The sequence below is a fragment of the Nilaparvata lugens genome, chromosome X (assembly GCF_014356525.2).
Source record: "Nilaparvata lugens isolate BPH chromosome X, ASM1435652v1, whole genome shotgun sequence".
Taxonomy (NCBI): domain Eukaryota; kingdom Metazoa; phylum Arthropoda; class Insecta; order Hemiptera; family Delphacidae; genus Nilaparvata; species Nilaparvata lugens.
This window is the reverse complement of record NC_052518.1, coordinates 12,024,409-12,039,200: the sequence shown is the minus strand read 5'-3', so window position 1 is coordinate 12,039,200 and position 14,792 is coordinate 12,024,409. Positions and strand designations below refer to the sequence as shown.

The 14,792-nt window shown below is 34.4% G+C and overlaps 1 protein-coding gene across 6 annotated transcripts in view; it reads right to left on the bottom strand.

Annotated features, from left to right (window-relative positions):
* LOC111043351 (plasma membrane calcium-transporting ATPase 2) overlaps window positions 1–14,792 on the bottom strand; it is a 406,771-nt gene that overhangs the window by 275,043 nt on the left and 116,936 nt on the right. Inside the window, exon 1 of one of the 6 annotated variants that reach the window (XM_039442417.1) lies at window positions 11,138–11,171. The exons of 4 other annotated variants lie outside the window; for them this stretch is intronic. The gene's annotated coding sequence lies outside the window, so the exon portion shown is untranslated. Of the gene's footprint in view, window positions 1–11,137; window positions 11,172–14,792 lie in introns of those variants that run through there. One more of the 6 variants, XM_039442416.1, reaches the window with a different exon arrangement.

The following is a 14,792-nucleotide window of genomic DNA, read 5'->3' as shown; positions in this document are numbered from 1 at the left end:
ACCCTCTCAATACCAAAAGTTTTTTAACCAGATCACTCCCGTGTTATCGGATGGGCCCGTTAAACTGTCAGTCCCGGCTGAAGTTTGACAGTCGTAAGGCCCATTGACGACGGTTAAATTATTCAGGCGGTGGGACCTTCCCGCAAGGGACTCCCCACCAACAAAAGCCATACGAATTTACTTCTACTCCAATTGACATCTCCATGGTCAGACATTGTGCGTGGGTGTTGATTCGGATGATCATGATGATGAGGGATGAGTGGACCTACAGCTCTAGGTGGGTTCCGAACTTATAAATTGTGTTCAGAGGAGTTCGTCTCTTGAAGTGGTCACCCTTACAAAGGGATTAGCAAATTATCTATAGTTCTAGGTATCTTTCAAACCAACAATAAGTAGTGTTTGTAAAGGAAATAGCCTAATTGAGAGTAAAGAGCTGAAGAGGTGATAACTCTCAAGCGGTTATGCTGGGAGCATTAGACGCTAGCCACTATAACTGAATCAGAGTGTTGAAATACCCGCGCGCCCGCTAAACTGATTATATTTCCTAATCGAATCTTCTCAATTAATTTAATGCATCGAAGTCGGTGATGGCACATTAAACATTGCGACACTCCAGAGTCAGGGTGAGGAACTGGATGGGACGATCGAAGGGATGACTGGAGGAGATTTGATGAGAAGGTCAAGGTCCACTCGCGACTGTAAAGCTGCTGATTGATTATTACTACTAAGGTATCTTATGTATAGTAAGTTTTCATTGATACTGAGTTAAAATTTATTCTTAACAATAATATCCAATAAATATTTTTTTATGAATAAATTATATAAAATCATATTCCTAAATAGTATATTATACTGTAGACATATTTTCTAATAAAGTATTTCAATAGGGTTACTCTAATTGTTAATTATTCAGGAAATAATTTCATAATATTGAATTGTTTTATTCTATGTAAAAAAGTTTTGAAGAAAAAAGGGTACTATGAAATTATCTCTTTATCAAATGTATTAAAATTTTAATTTGATAATAATCATCAAGTGTTTAGTAGTATTCAATAATTATAATGATGAGTGGTTAATTTCCAAATACCATTTTTTAAATTAGTATTAGAGAAATAATATGAATATAAAAATAAATTGTCTAGCGTATCATTAATTAATTTATAATTCTATCAATAGGAATATAAATATATTTTTTCAGGGAAAGTTTTGAAGAAATAATGTAAAATATTAACATTCTTGATAATCGAAATTATTAACTGTAATTCAGTTTCTAGTTATAATGGAAATTATAGTAATAATAAATATCTTTATATGAATTTATTATTATTATTCCTTTTTTTTACTTCTTTTCTTCTTATTATTATTATCATTATTATTATGATTATTGTTGTTGTTAACATCATTTTTTCATCATTAATATAAATAGATTAAGTTCAATTGTTCATAATTACTCCTTATATTTTTCATCTTCTTTCAAGATTTGAACTTGATAAGGAAAGGCTTCAGCGTCGATTTGAATTTTCCCGCGGAAAAGTTGGCGATCCTGTCACTGACCCCCTCAACAATTCCCCCATCATTGCAACCCCTTCATCATACCTCCTCCTTGTATCACCCTCCATGATACCTCCTCACTACATCTCCTACCATCATACCTCCTCCACTCATCCCTCTCCATCATACCCCCTCACTACATCACCCTCCATCATACCTCCTCATCATACCTCTTCTTTACAACTCCCCCCATCATACCTTCTCTTTTCATCTCCCCTATCATACCTCCTAACAATACAACCCCCTCTATCATACCTCCTCTTTACATCTCCCTCCATGTAACTCTTCAACTTCCCCCTCCATCTGCAACGCAACCTCCAATGACCACGCAGACTGAATTCCTTCAATGCATCCCCCACCACCGTTATGCAACATAACCTCTTCATTACTTCTCCGATCATCACTCCCTCAACAAATAACCCCTCTTCAATACATCCCCCAATCATTCAATATAATTTTCACGATATAACCTCTTCAATATAACCTAACCATGAATTAGAACCCCCACTGACCATGCGGACTGTAGATGGAGAGCACATGTTATGAGGTTGTGACTGTGACTGCTTTTGCGCACACTCGCTCTGTTGCCTGGTATTGATCGGTTTTTCCGACGTTGCTTGGGAGATACGGCGATTCATCATTACATGCGTTTTAATTGAATGGGTGAGGCTGGACCTGCAACAATACCTCCAGCATTGCAAAAAGGGTAAATTGAAACAAATCATGTTCCTCGCTATTCCCTGTTATGGCCTAGGATAGCTTCGGAGTGAAGCTTTGGCACAGCGCAATATGGCGGCTTTCGGTAGTATGCGTTTCAGATCGATAATACAGGGCAAAATGTCTCTCGACAGACCAACACCGTTGCGTATCAGATCGCAAAGCATTTTGTATCAGATCGCAAAGCATTGCGTATCAGATCCAGAGCCATTGCGTATCATATGAACTCGTGACCGATAACACTATCTTGCGCATGCTCCGGCAAACTTCATTTCGCGTTATCAACAACACGTCATCATGCTTTACGATCTTGCGCGTAAACATGTGGCAAACTTTTCAGACGCTGTGCGCCCCCCTCTCTACAACAAAACAACCCCTCTCTACAACTATGCACCCCCTCTCAACAACTAAGCGCCCCTTCTCTACAACTAAGCGCCCCCTCTCTACAACTAAGCGCCCCCTCTCTACTACAAAATGACACTGCAACACTTCACCGCGTGTCCAAAACATCAACTCAATGAAAACTTTTAAACAAAAATACAACTAATCAAACTATATATAGCGAAATATTCTTAAAGGGGAATATTACTTAGTAATATTTATTATATCACTTGCATTATTTTTTTCAACTCAATGAAAACTTTTGAACAAAAATACAACTAATCAAACTATATATAACAAAATATCCTTAAAGGGGAATATTACTTAGTAATATTTATTATATCACTTGCATTATTTTTATGACTCATATGATTTAATTTTTATTCTAATTTTTTAAAATTGAATCAATTGCAATTGTTTTTAAATTGAAAATAAGAGTAAAAATAGACGAGTGACAAATAGTTTTAAAATAAAATAATTTATTCTAGGTGGGTTAAAACATTTGCAAGATCAGATTTATATTAAGTTTGAAACAATCATAAAAACTAGAAAATTGAACAATAATTTCGAAAATCGAGAAAAATAAAATGAACAAACATAATAAACATATATGATTTTGCAAATGTCTCAATCTTCCAATCTACATGGAAAAAAAATTTTTTCTTAATTTTTAAAACTATTTTCCACTTTTCTATTTTTACATTCTCTCCTCTCTATTTATAATTAATTTTTTCTTTCACAAATTAATTAGTAGGCATCCCTTACGCTGTTACGCTCCTGTTGAACTACATAAAAATTGAACCAATGAAAAAATGTAACTAAAAATATAATTCAAGATTCTAAAAGTATCAGCTAATTACAGTGATGAATAGAGAGTTATAGAAAGAAGCGCTGTTGCCAATTTGTCGATTGGACTCCGTCAACTCAGAGCTTTCTGAGAGGAAACTGCACATGCGTATCATGAGCAGTTGAACACTCAATGAAGACTACAGAACGCTGCCCGCTTCAGCACGGCAACATCGTCGCCGCTGTATACCCACCTCTCTCTGCTCCGCATATCCCCCCAAGTCGGAAGTTATTTTGTATGGACTAGAATCTCAACATATTACTCTTAATTATTTCTGCTGAGGATAATACCTACATGAGTTCTAGGCTTGTGCGTTGGTATTGAGATGGACGATAATGAAAGATGAGTGGACCTACAGATTTAGGTGGGTTCCGAACCACCGGGAGTTTCAAATAAGTCTAAACATAATAATAATAATAATAATAATAATAATAATAATAATAATAATAATAATAATAATAATAATAATAATAATAATAATAATAATAATAATATAATAATAATAATAATAATAATAATAATAATAATAATAATAATAATAATAATAATAATAATAATAATAATAATAATAATAATAATAATAATAATAATTTTTTTCCTTCGTCCTGGTACCCCAGAAGAAGTTGGTTTATTACAGGAAATATAACAAACAAAAAATGAAGAATAATAAACAAAGCAATCCCCTTTTCAGTGGAGAATTACAAAAAAAAATATAAAACCAGAAGAAATATAAATTCTCCAAAACCTTCTAAAGAAGGAATGACTGGAGGTGCCAAGATTTACATTATTTTTTTAAAAGAAAAAAACATAGACCTATAAAGAAGCCAGGAGTGGAACTCACTTAGGTCACGAGTTTGTGGGTGGAGAGGCCAAAACTCACCACTGCTCAAAGAAGGGCGGCCATTCAGGCAAAACTTCTTGGGAGAGGTGAGGCTTTTGACCCTGCAGAGTTTCGGAGGGGCAAAAAGAAAAACCCAAGAGACCAGAGATGGGTGAAACTCCAGGCACAAATGTGGGTCAAAAGGCTGAGTTGAGGGTGGCCGGGAGCCGGGCGCCCTAGAGGCAGTTTGGCGTTCCCTCTCTCAGCGGAAGGACCTGAAAAAGGCCAGGAGTGGAACGCACGTAGTTCACGAGTTTGAGGGTGAAGAGGCCAAAACTCACACTGCTCAAAGAAGAGCGGCCATTCAGGCAAAACTTCTTGGGAGAGGTGAGGCTTTTGACCCTGCAGAGTTTCTGAGGGGCAAAAAGAAAAACCCAAGAGACCAGAGATGGGTGAAACTCTAGGCACGAATGTTGGTTAAGAAGCTGAGTCAAGGCTGGCTGAGCGCCGAGCACCCTAGAGGCAGTTTAGCCTTTCCTCTCTCAGCTGAAGGACCTAAAAAAAGGCCAGGAGTGGAACGCACGTAGGTCATGAGTTTGTGGGTGAAGAGGCCAAAACTCACCACTGCTCAAAGAAGGGCGGCCATTCAGGCAAAACTTCTTGGGAGAGGTGAGGCTTTTGACCCAGCAGAGTTTCAGAGTGGCAAAAAGAAAAACCCAAGAGACCAGAGATGGGTGAAACTCCAGGCACAAATGTGGGTCGAGGCTGAGTCGAGGGTGGATGGGCGCCGGGCGCCCTAGAGGCAGTTTGGCGTCCCCTCTCTCAGCGGAAGGACCTACGGAAAGGCTAGGAATGGAACTCATGTAGATCATGAGGACTAATCAGTCTGAAGAGACTGCCAAGCATATCACACTGGATTGCGACAAGGATTGCAACCAGGTGATCAATGGAATGTTAATATAGGGAAAAACTCCTGGTCCTTGTAAAGGACATAGGTATTGGCATGCCTAACTAACTACTTGGGAACACAATAAGCTTTGGTTGACGTGTGGGGTTTTTGAAACTTTGGATCCTTGAATCCGTCCCTTCCAAAACAATAAACGATAGTGTTGATGAAGAAACGAGCTTTGATGGTTGTGTTGAAATTATTTATATGCTACGTATTCGGTACTCACATATGCGGTAATGCTCAAAAGAGCTTGCACATGTGTAATGCTACTTTCTGTAATATGTTAATAAATAAATGAAAAAATTCGGGTGGATTAATAATTGTAAGATATTGGGCCATATGAATAAAGTTGAGCATTTGCTTATACTTTTAAAATATGGAGAATATGCTTAATTTTCTATGAATAAACGAGAGCAAAACCTTCTGCTCATGCTCATCAGAAAAATAGTTTGAGTTTTTGCTCAAAAGTAAAAGTTTATGCTCAAAATTGTATGAATAAACTAGAGCATTTTCTCAAATTTTGAAGCAAATGCTTTAAAAAAGGTGAGTCTAGTCTGGAGCAGCTTCACCTTTTGCTCATAGTAAAATGGCTCAACTAATTCGTGTGAGTAAGAGAAAACTATACCAGATACGATCACAACCAATAGTTGAGAACTATAAAATTTTTTTAGATTCAACCATGATATAATAGGTATCACCATAACATTATATCCACTAAGTGATAACCAAAAACCAATTAAATACAATTATTCTTCTAAATGGAAATTAATAAAGAAAAATACAAGAGAAAATATAAAATAAATTGATTAAACTGAATAGCATAATATGTTATACATATATTTTTCTGAGTTATAAAACGACACTTTTTTGTCATTTAGTGCTTACCAACATACCACTGCTTATGATCAATTTTAAAAAATAATATAAAAGATTGGAAGACATTTAAAACTCAAACAAAACATCAATTAATTTATGAAAATTTGGGTATTGAAGTATATATATTCTACTCAACATGCTCATGAGCATTTGCTTAGTTTCTATTCATATGGCTCACTGTATATGTATACTTACTGTTTGTATTCTCTATAGTTGTATGATGGTCCCATTTAAGGTTTTATTTGTGTATAGTTGCATATTGTTTAATGTTGTAATAACAGATCAATGAGCAAGGAAAGTTGTGTGAGTGTACCACTCCAGATTTTTCAATGAAGTACAGCACATGGAGATTTAAATAAGCTGGTTGATGGAAGAGGTGATGATTATGGTAATCTTGCTTCAGATAGATTATAGTTTTCATCATCTCTTCCAATTACCATTGAACTAATTCACATCCACGTCATCCAATTCGTCAAGACGACTCACTCATTTCCAAGTTCTACAACCATCAACCAGGAGAGTTACTTCCATGTCAACCAGTCTATCAGCTATGCACAAGATGACGTCGACGAGGAAGAAGAAGGAGAAGAAGAAGGAGAAGAAGAAGGAGAAGAAGAAGAAGGAGAAGAGGAAGCGGGTGAAGAGGATGATGCAGATTAAGAAGAACTCTGCATGGTCCTCTTCATCATCTTTTTCTTTTTCGCCTCTACCGTCCTTTGGGGTGATGATCGTGAGGAAGGTGTTAACGGAGCGTTTTGTAACAGCGGTGAACTTCGTTATTGCAGACTCATGATCTTCGTTCAATAATCAATGATAGTTGCTGCATTATTGCATATTGATAGAAATGTATAACTTTTTAATGCTTGCTAATTAGTTGCATTAATTGAGGGTATTGTTCCTTTTAGTCAGTCTGTCTACAAAACTTTCGATTAATTTAGTTTTACTTGGAGAATCACAGGAGACTTCGTTTATTCTAAATTGGTTATGATAATTCTAAGATCTGTTTTTAAGAAAACAGATGTTTTTATCTGATCTGTTTTTAAGATCTGTTTTATAAACAGCTGATCGTAGTAAGTTCACATACTGGGAAATCACATCATAATACTTTAATACATTACGTTTCTTGTTTCAAGTGTTTGTTCAGAAAATTAGATAACATTTTATAAAGTTGAGGAAACAAACTATTTTCTGGACTATTTAAATAATGCATCAAAATTCGGGAGAAGGACAGTTTAGGGCTGTGGCTGTTGATACTCCACAAAATTAAAAAAAAAAGTGTATCTAGCTGTATTTTTCAATATCAACCAATATATAAGATAGTTGAATTTGAGAGTTTAATTTAATAAGATAGTTGAATTTGTAAGAGTTAGATTGTAGACCAGAGCTTTCTTTGTGATGTTCTTGATCATTTGAACCAATTTTTATCTAAAACGAGAGTTACTTTTAATTAATTATAGCAGTAATATCACGGTATTGACGATAACAATTTTTTTATAGTATTCTTGATGATTCTAGCTTATCAAATTTGGTATAATAAGAATACTTGAGTACTGTTGTAAGTCAAGAATTTGTAACATAATTTTATTGAAATTTAGGTTCGAATCAAGCAGCAAGATCCATGTCGAAGAAGATCGGTTTCCATAGTATATTTTATTTGAGCTAATTAAAACATTCAATTTGAATGAAATGTTGATTTCAATTGAATTGAAAATTCAATATGATTGACTGAATCGATATGATTCAATCAGGAGTTTGTTTTTCAAGGGAAATTTATCAAAATTTAGATTCAAATTAACTAATTATTAGGTGAGTAATTTGGCAAAAGGTAAGATAAAACGTTCGAGAGATTCGACAGTTTATGTTAACCGTGGACAGAAATAAGCTCAATTAGTCAAGTCAATTGGAAAAAGCGCTCATTCTGAAACTTTTGCGTTTACCGTTGTATTGAATGCTGAAACGTGGGAGACTACATTGTGTGTTGTTTTGGAGCAGTATTCTTTATTATGAGTTCAGCATCTCCCTCCATTTAAATCAGTCTGCCCGTTTAACCTGTCCATGAAGTTACAACTCGCGTTTGTCAACCCTTCCGATTATCATTTCACTTCCCTCTGCTTGTTTATTCTGGTGGAGCAGTTTAGAACTTTTATTGAAAACAATAGATTAAACTCACTCAATTACTAAGTCTTTTGAAGCAAACAGTTATTGTTTGAATAGAAATATGGCTACAATAGAATGATCAGAGTGTGAAAGATTAAATGGGAGAAATATCGATTTGTAACACGGTTTCAATAAGATGAAAATTAACTCATGAGGAATAGGATCATTGTGAATAATATTGAGATCTGCTGGTAGAATGTCATATTATGAAAATGCAGAGCATCTCTTTTGCATTCACACATCATAATAGTACATGTGAGCTTGTGTTAGGCCTATGTGGGCAGTTATTATTCCTTTAATTGGGTTCAGAATCTTTGCCAAGCATTGAAATTTGTACTCAAATGTTAAATATGCAGCTTTAAACAACTTATTTATATCAATATTTATGAATATAAATCTTCATTATTCCTTATAGAAATATTATAAGTTCTATTACTATTATATAATTATTATATTACTCCAAATGTCATGATGTATTGAGCTTTTCTACACTGTTGTTATGTTTGTGCTGCAATCATTACTGTGCCCTGTTTTAAATGTATAATTTCGACGAAATAAACTCAATCCTATTCAATTCAATACATTTTAATTTCAATCTTTCAGTTTAGTAATTTTCTATGTTAGTAATGTTTCATCATTATCTTATACAATATCTTATCTAACACACTATATGTGTTATAACCTTTGAAAAATATACTCTTAAATAAATTTTTGGGTTTTTCTTTGTTGTTTCCATTGTAAATTTATAGCTAAATAAATTCTGTTTCACATGTTTTTGTTTGGAATGAGCAAATATTAAAGAATTTTCAGATTAAATAATTTGATGAATGGACATGCATTTATGAATAAATTACTAGTAATATTAAAGTTAGTTTTTTAAATCGATTATATACTGAAATTATGAATCTCCTGTGATTACCGAGGCACAAGTCTTGGGCATATGTGGGCATCACCTTGAACAAAAGAGGTTTGTATACCAAAACAATCTGAAAATCTGCATCATTGTAAATCACTATTCTCTCCTTTCGGGATATTCCATGGTTACCTCTATATGGTGACCATTTTAGTGTCCCCAAGCAAGGTCTGGAGCATTTGGACAGAATTCACTGTGTCAAAAAAGTTGAGAAATACTCTAATAGAATTTGAAGCACCCAACAACAGAGTTCACCCACTAGAACAGTACGTTCATTCTACTCGACCAAATCATTGGGGAATATAATAATTGTGGTTTTCGTTTCAAAAGTGCTACAGCAGTCAACATTCTCATTATAAGGTAAATCATGGAAAATATATTAAAATCACACTGTTCACATGTGCTCCCACGAAATTTGTCACTGAAATCGAATCTCCACATTCTTTTTGAGAGCATATTTGAATTTAACCTTTTGTATTTATATTTGGTATCAATTATCACTTGCATGTTTCTATTGCTTGTTTTTAATAGTTTGTAGTACTTGTTTGTATTGAAAACTTCTATCTTTAGTCTATCTTTAGTAGAAAACTTCTCCTAGTCATACCAGTCTTACTGTTTTGTTCCAACTATGTTTCTATTTTGTAGCTATATTATTTAATGTATTTCTATTTATATATTAAGTTACACTGTATTTTTTTTTCAATTGCATTTGTTATGTTGAGGTTGAGTGGTAGAGAGGACTTAAAAGTCCTAACTCCGCCTAATAAAGAATTTTTTCATTTCATTTTCATTTCTATCTTCAACTTTCCTTACCACATTTTATCAGCTCTCTCAAACTATTTCTCTCTTTTTAATGTTTTCCCATTCTTTCCACATTCACTCCTACTCCTCAAATATTCAAAATTATTTTTCTCTTCTCATTTTAAGCTGAAGTAACTGATATACAGACTCGTCCATAAATGTGGAGAAATGAGTTCTATTTATCAGATAGCTCCCAAAAATATTATTTGCTGCACCCCTTCAATCATGAATATTTTGGATTGATGTCTGCTCCAATTCAGTGTTGTATTGAAAGTTTATCAACTCAGTGACATTATATCCTCAAATTTTCAGTATCAACTGTATTTGTAATTGTAGTTATTATTTGAATGTAGCTCTGACATAGCCCATTCTAACTCCTATAATTTTTGAAAAAGATTATTGTTCATTGAATCATCTTTGTAATCTATCCTGAAATCCTCAACGACCGTTATTTCTCAATGGGAAATAACACAAGAAGATTTGAATAAGCTGGTTGACGGAAGAGGTGATGATTATGGTAAACTTGCTCCAGATAGATCACACTTTTCATCATCTCATCCAATTATCATTAACACAATTCACATCCACGTCATCCAATTCGTCAAGACGACTCACTCATTTCCTTGTTATACAACCACCAACCAGGAGAGTTACTTCCATGTCAACCAGTCTATCAGCTATACACAAGATGACGTCGACGAGGAAGAAGAAGAAGGAGAAGAAGAAGAAGAAGGAGAAGAGGAAGCGGATGAAGAGGATGATGAAGATTATGAAGAATTCTGTCATCCTTTTCACTCGTTTTTTCTTCTTCGCCTCTACCGTCCTTTGGGGTGATGGTCGTGCGGAAGGTGTTAAGGGAGCGTTTTGTAATTGCGGTCAACTTCGTGATTGCAGAATCATAATCTCAGTTCAATAATCACTGATGGTTGCTGCATTATTGCATATTGATAGAAATGTATCACTATTTAATGCTTGCTAATTGGTTGCATTAATTGAGGGTATTCGGAATTGTTCCTTTTAGTCAGTCTGTGTTTAATATAATATACTTTCGATGGATGCTATGCGGGAAATACGGGATGGTTCCAAGTTGAAAATCTGGTAGCAATTCATCTGGAATGGTTATACCTTAGCAACCGGCAGTAGAGAACAGAAGTTGACTGTCACATTAGTGTACAAAGGTGTATGGAATTTGGAATACCTCGAAGAGAGTCTTCTGGTATTATAATTAATTATACTATATATGACAGCTTGGAATTTTTCAAAACTTCCTACTGACTCATGCTGTTGATCCTATCTGTACTGTAGTGATGTAGGCTAGCCCTATATGGATACTAATCATGTGAACACGGTTGTCAAGCTTATTGTTTTGGCAACGAACTATTTATGGAAAAGATAACAAGTTAGAGTTTTGTGATGAACGTTTCAAAATCTTGTTAATTATCAAAACTTTAAATGAATAAAGTATTAATTACAAAAGCACATTCACAACAGTATGTTCAAAGTGGATTATTTCTTTTGTATATCTGTTAATGTCAAGAAATTACTCTATAAATCTATTTTGTTTGAATCTATTCTGAATGAAATGTAAATATGATAGATTGTTTATAGAATAGCTATTCATATTCGTGGCATTTCAAAATTTTGATAATGATCAGGATTACTCCATGTAGATAATCTATATTATATTATTATGTTATAGGTACCTTATAATAAAGGTTTGTGGTGCATAATATGATATTGCAGATATTATCTGAGTGAAAATAGGATATGAGTCATGATAGGTTCTCCAATACTGTTATCAAGGGAATTTAGAACAGGTTTCTACAATAGTTATTAATAGGCTACAAGTAGGAAATATATTCGCTTGGGAGTAAATTTAAAATAGGCTTTAGCAATAGCTGTGAATAGGCTGAAAGAGCTATGGAAAGGAGGCTATGATCAACTCATCAATTCAATTATAGTGCTCTGACTAGTTCTCTATAGTATTTTGGAAAAAATCAAAATGAATATCAATTATCTCTTGTGTGTTAGCTAGAACATCAACGAATACTCTAGACTTTTAGGCTTACTCCCTAGTCGAACTATTGAATAGGGATAAATATTGTGTATAGATTTAAGTATTCTAGTAGTGTTCTGGTATTATAAAAGTTGCTTAGTTTGAAACAAGTTTTATCATTAAAAATAAGTTCAATGACTAGTTATGAAGTATTCGAAACCATTCATTGCTTCGCCTGACTCATGCTTAAGATCCTATTCTCAATTGTATTTTTCAAACATGACTTTGTCTAATGTACTTTCTGTTATTGACAATACACTATTCTATGTTATTCTATTTTGTTCGAGTTGATTGTAGATGAAGTTGCAATGTACAAGAAAATATTTAGAACTCCAGTTTCTTAATAATAAGGGAAAAACTTGTGTAAACTAAAAGCAGGATGAACAATGTGAATAAATGCTCTTGTATAGTAAAAAGTGTTGTGTCAAGTACACCCACGCAATATGTGTGGTTTACAACAAAATTTGTCATAGCATATTATTCACAGGTGCCACCACCTAATACAACACTGAGATTGGATCAAACCTTTTTAAAATGCTTACTTAAAATCACATATCAATAATTTTGAAAATATAGAATTCATATGAGTAATTTCTATTGACATCTTTTTCTCAAAGTCTTCATTCCATTTTTCAGCTTTGTCTCACTCTTGTATTTTTCTTTTTCTTTTCTTTATCACTTATTCCTGAAGCCTTCACGACGTTTTTCCACTCCTCCTTTTTAAGCCAAAACATGCGTTAGACTCGTTCATCAATGTGAGATATTGATTTCTTTTCTCCAGGTAGCTCTCAAGAAGTTTATTTGCTAGGCCATAAATAATTTGAATTGATGCCTCCTCTTATTAAGTTTTGCGTTGCATGTTTATTCACTCAGTGGCATTATCTTGTCATATTACTAGTTCTGTTTGTATTTGTGATCAAATTGTAGCTCTATTCAATTGTAGCTTTGACATAGAGTATTGTATCTCGGAGACTGTATTTTCTGACCTGGATTATTGATCATTGAATCATCATTGTAATCTATCATGTTAATCCTCAACCACCTTCATTTCACAACGGTAAACAACATATGAAGATTCAAATGAGATGGTTGATGGAAGAGGTGTTGATTGTGTCCCTTGCTATAGAATGATAACGGCTCTCATTACTTCTTCTGAATATCATTCATCCATTTATTCGTAGATAGAATTACAAATCATATAGATAAACAATAATTAACACAATTCACATCCACGTCATTCAACACGTCGAAAACAATCGTTGGAAGTCACATGAGTGCAGAAGGAAAACCTCATGGAATTTGAAATATCACAAGGAACAGGTTCAGAGCCAATATCCTATATATTATTCGCAAATGAGTTGTTATCCATTCGAATTGAAATAGGGCAATGACCCCGATTTCTCAGGGAGTTGTCAAGTAGACCCAAGTAAAAAAAGTAGTTTACAGAAAATTATAGTCTATTATTCACTGAGGAATACAGTTCCTCCCCCAGGGGAACTTTCATTACGAGAGTTGACGGGTGTGGCAATCCCGGGGACCCCAGCAAGTGGTGGATGCAGAATATTTGGCCTCAACATCCAGTGTCAATATCAAGCATTCACTGCGGGAGGAGATACACCTCTTGAAAAAACCAGGGTCCATCTGGCTCCGGATGGTAGCACCCTGTAAGGGCCCCTGCCTAGGGTTACTAGGTGAGAACCGGCCAACGGCCTCAAAGGCAGATGAGATGATATTCTTCACGGAATAAAAAAAATCAGTTTCATATGGCCAAATGTATTCGTTTCCTTGTGACCTCACTCAGTATGGCCATATAATAACAAATCTATAGGCTGTTCTTTGGTATCGCTCATTAGGAGAGTTTTCAAACTATATGCATGGATGTCTAACATAATTATATGTTTAAATTTGTTTATATCTGTTTGGAGAAATGTCAAATAGGCATTGGCAATGATTGTGAATTGATCACGAATGAGGAATCTATTTGATAGGGACAAAATTCAGTATAGACTATTCAGTAGTTGTGGATAGGCTAAAATGAAAACTATGAAAGAAGACTGTGAAGACTATGATCAACGCTTGAACCCATGGTTTCCATTCCAAAAGAGCTACAGGAGACAACATTTTTACTATAAGGTATATCATGAAAAATATAATATTGGGTCACCAAGCTCCACACGTTATTTGTATTTTTTGATAAACAGAACACAATTCTCTAAAATGAACGTGTTTCAAATGATTTTACAGCTGGCTATATGTCAGCTTATGAATTTTGAGGATGCGATATTTTGATTTTCCACAGAATTCCTCGCTCACTTTTCAGCTCTCAGCTGTTTCAGCTAAGTATGAATTATCCGTTTAATATCATTCAGGGAGTTTTCCCAAGGATGAGACCTAGTGCAATCGAATTTTTATATCATAAACCTATGTTCCAAATTTTGTGAAAATCGTTAGAGCCGTTTTCGAGATCCGTTGAACATAGATAACCAGAACTAAAAATAACCAGATATAAAAATATAATCAGATATACAGAAATCACTCGCTTAATATAATAGGATTAAAATCCCATTTTCACAGGTGCTCCAACAAAATTCAACATGACATGGAAACTCCACATTTATTTTTTTAAGGTTGGTTTGTTTCCTTGTATTTAATCAGCCTTGGTGTTTAGTATCAATTGCATGTTTGTATTAAATCTGTAGTTGTAGTCTGTATGGGAATCTTCTA